This window comes from Ailuropoda melanoleuca, unplaced genomic scaffold (genome assembly GCF_002007445.2).
Source record: "Ailuropoda melanoleuca isolate Jingjing unplaced genomic scaffold, ASM200744v2 unplaced-scaffold1542, whole genome shotgun sequence".
Classification (NCBI taxonomy): Eukaryota; Metazoa; Chordata; class Mammalia; order Carnivora; family Ursidae; genus Ailuropoda; species Ailuropoda melanoleuca.
In genome coordinates, this window is record NW_023184304.1 from 1 (window position 1) to 4,105 (window position 4,105).

At 47.5% G+C, this 4,105-nt stretch overlaps 1 long non-coding RNA gene across 1 annotated transcript; it reads right to left on the reverse strand.

Moving 5' to 3' along the window:
* Window positions 1–2,264, reverse strand: LOC117797842. The gene is made up of 3 exons (XR_004622711.1): window positions 1,634–2,264; window positions 375–476; window positions 1–128 (listed from the first exon to the last, which is right to left on the reverse strand). It is a non-coding gene; the product is annotated as an uncharacterized LOC117797842 (long non-coding RNA).
* Window positions 2,265–4,105: the final 1,841 nt, after the last annotated feature.

Consider the following 4,105-nt stretch of genomic DNA (forward strand, 5'->3'; position numbering starts at 1 on the left):
TCCCCGAGGGAGGACTGAGTGCTGAGGAGGAAGACATCCAGTCCCCCTCGCTCAAAGACTGCCTTCTGAAGGTCACAAAGGTGATGGGGCTCACTCCGTCCCTCTGATCCATACAGGGTGATAACCACCTAAAACACGACAAGGGAAGATAAAATGCAGGACGTTTGAACGTGATCACTTCAATTTATCCCTAAGGGGAAAGAGGGAGACAGAGAGAACTGTACTGAGATGAAGTCTCTGGGGGGCTGGACAAGCACAGCAGGCTCTGCAGACATACAGTTGAGAACCAGGACCCGTGACCCTAACGAGGTGAGAATGTACCTTGCGCGCTAGAGGACGTGAAGCAAGGAGCAAAGAGCATTTATTTCATTAACCTTAGCTGTTGTGGCGGCTTTTCTTCGATAGCCAGTGGAGACCTGAAGAAGGAAGTGATACTGAGAGCTGGGGTCATTATCAGCCAGGACAGTGACCTTCACCTGCGGGAAAAGCAGAAGCAAGAAGGATCTTCACCTAAGAAGCAGGAGGAGCTCCAGCTCTGGCAACTCAATGGAAAGCAAGGGTGACTTGCGGGTGGCAGGTAAACAAGCAGGCCTAAGTGATGGAACGGGGGGAGGACTGGAAGGCCCGGCTTTATGCCTCTAAAATGAAATAGTCACAGAATCCGCTGATCAGGTCTTGGGCTTCTAAATCTTTCCACCTCCCTCCCACTCAGGGAGGGTTATCAGGCAACATGGAGGATACCCAGTTAAATGTGCATCTCAGATAAACGATGAGTCATTGGGGAGCACACTTATAGTAAAAGAGCATTCACTATTTATATGAAATTCAAATTTAACTGGGTGTCCTATATTTTTATTTACTAAAACTGGCAACTGTATACCCACAGCAACAAAGAAACGGATGGTGTGTATTCTAGAATTTCCAAGTGTAAGAAAACATACAAATAAGAAATGTTACACAATAGAAGTTAAGAAGAGGCTGTCATTAGGGAGCCTACGTGGCACAGTCGGTTAAGCGTCCGACACTTGGTTTCAGCTCAGGGGGTGATCTCAGGACTGTGAGATCGAGCCCCATGTAGGGCTCTGTACCCAGCACAGAGTCTGCTTAAGTTTCTCTCTCCCTCTTCCTCTGTCCCTCCCCATTGTGCATGTGTACTCTCTCTAAAATAAGTAAATAAATCCTTTTATTAAAAAAAAAAGAAGAGGCTGTCATCAAGGGATTTTGTTGTTGTTCCAAACAGGGATTCCTTACAGGTTTCTTATATATCGCAGTTACATGCAATTATCATTTCACTTCCACCCAACTTTCATGTCCAATGTATAAAGTGAGATAAACTTGCATTTGATTTTGGTTAAGTTCTCTAGATGTTCTGGCTGATTCCTAACCCAAACGAATCACATGAGCATTCAAACTCCACTAAAGCAAAAAAAAAAAAAAAAAAAAAAAAAAAAAAAAANATTAAATTGCAAAGCCCTGAGATAGGAGACATGAAAAGAAACTTAAGAAAAGTCCCCCTTGGATTTCTATGCCACCTAGTACCACGCTACCAGCCTCTTCTGGTCAAGGCATTTTCCATCTTGTTCAACACACTCCAGACAGTGCAGCAAACGTTCTGGGATCAACATCTCATCACCTTCTGTGTGTCTGCTTGATCCTTTCTCCAAGCCCACACACATGTGAGCAAATAGAATCCAAAAAGTCTGGCCAGCAAAGACACCCCAACAGGGTTGTCGGTGATGTGGAGGAACGGCTTGATCGTGTCCTTAATGTTCACCGTCCGGGGCACAACGAAGAAGTCACTGCCAAAGCAGGCCAGGCGGTTACAGAGACACTGCGTCCTCAAAACTGTGCTCTGCGGCCCAAGCTGTGATGAGAATCAAGACGTTGATTCTAACTGAACAGAGCGCTAAGAAAGGGACAAACACGAAACACAAACACAGGCAATTGAGAGGGAAAGCTGTGTCCGGGTCGCGTGTTCACTGCTGGTGGCCGCATAGGCCAGGAGAGCAGCGAGCGGACCAGAGGCTGCCGCTGGTAAAGCTGCCGCCGCACGAGCCCCCCGACTCCTGCCCTTCCCGGTCGGAACACACGCCCGAGGGAAGTGTGCACACGCGCACAAGGAGACACGAGAAAACGTTTCTGTTGGCACTGCTCATAACTAAAAATCGGAAACGACCTATTCAGTAACAGCAGAAACAAAGACGTAAAGGACTACTACTATAGACAGCAATGTGCGTAAACGCTGAGTGAAAAACACAAGTTAAACGGGGCGCCTGGGGGGCTCAGTTAAGCGTCTGCCTTCGGCTCAGGTCATGATCTCCCTGATCAGTGGGGAGCCTGCTTCTCCTTCTCCTGCTCCCCCTGCTTGTGGTCTCTCTCCTTCTCCCTGTCAAATAAATAAACAAAATCTTCAAAAAAAAGATACAAGTTGGGGCGCCTGGGTGACTCAGTTGGTTAAGCATCTGCCTTCAGCCCAGATCGTGATCCCAGGGTCCTGGGATCGTGTCCCCGCTGAGCAAAGAGCCTGCTTCTCCCTCTCCCTCTGCTTGCCGTTCTCCCTGCTTGTTCTCATTCTCTTTCCCTCCTCTGTCAAATAAATAAAAATCTTTAAAATAAATAAAAAAATTCAAAAATACAAGTTAGAGAAGGATATGGTACAGATGGTGCCATTTACACAGAGACCAAAAGCAGGCAAAACAACTCTCCTGCATCTGCGTCTGTCCGTCTCCCTCACAGGAACAGAAGCTCACGACGACACTGTCGTGTCCATCTCCGTAACTCTAGTTCCCAGACGTGGGCCCAGCACACAGATGATGCCCAACACGTGCTGGAAGAATGAGAATGCATGCCAACTCAGGAGGCGGTCCCTTTGGTGAGGGGGGGAGAGACTAAAGGAGATACAGGGGCACCTGGGTGGCTCAGCTGGTTAAGGGTCTGACTCTTGATTTCGGCTCAAGTCATGATCTCAGGGTCATGAAGTCAAGCCCCATGTCAGGCTCCACACTCAGAGGGGAGTCTGCTTGAGATTCTGTCTCTCCCTGCCCCTCCCCCCGGTCACGCTTTCTAGATAAATAAATAAAATCTTTAAAAAAAAAAAAAAGACTGAGGGGATACCGAAAGGGCTTTAATTATTCCTGAATGTTTTGTTATTTTAAAAAATCTTAACTACGTAGAGCACAATACTTTGTGATAGAGCTGAACACGGTTTAACATTTTTATTATATTATTCCCTGTAACTTTCCATATGCTGTAACATTTCTTCATAAAAAATAATTTAAAAAATGTCACCAGGAAATCAAATGGAAGGTACCAATTCCACGTTTGATGGTGCAGATGAAAAGCCTGAAATATTGTCAGTATGACTGACTGCTTTCCACGACGCAAGGTTACGTTCTGGGTGCGGGTCCATCTCTTGCCCTGGGAGGAACTCTCATCCTGGTCTCTGCAGCTCCGTTCCTTGCACGGGGCCCAAGCACTGTACAGGGCTTCAAGAAATCAGGAACCCCTCCCCCACCAGCCCAATGCCTTTTGTGAGCATTGGGGTCATTGCTGGGTGAGTCTTGCTGCTCAAAGTCTGGCCGCACTGACACCCCCTGGGAGCCTGGTAGAAAGGCAGCAGCTCAGATCCCCCTCTGATTTACTGCGGCAGAATCTGCCATTTAACGGGCTCCCAGGTAGAGGGTTTGCCTGAGAGGCACTACTCTAGATCTTTCAGAAATTACTGCTGAGGCCGTGAATGGTGTCGGTGCCTTCCAGTGCATCCTCTTTCCCTCTCCCATGTGAATGACCCCCTCTCAGCTCTTTTACGAACAGCCTCATGATTTCCAGAACCTTGCCCCACAGTCTTTGTGCAACTGAACCACGACTTAAATCAGATGGGCTCGCACAAATTCACCCGTGTGAAAATGCACGGCGCCATTTTAAAGTGGGCACACACCTGGAGCCAGGTAACAATTTGAACAGTCCCCACCTAGCCTGGAATGTACAAGAATATGCTAGCTTATTATTTTTTAAGATATTATTTATTTATTTGTCAGAGAGAGAGCATGAGCACAAGCAGGGGGAGCAGCAGGCAGAGGGAGAAGCAGGCTCCCCGCTGAGCAAG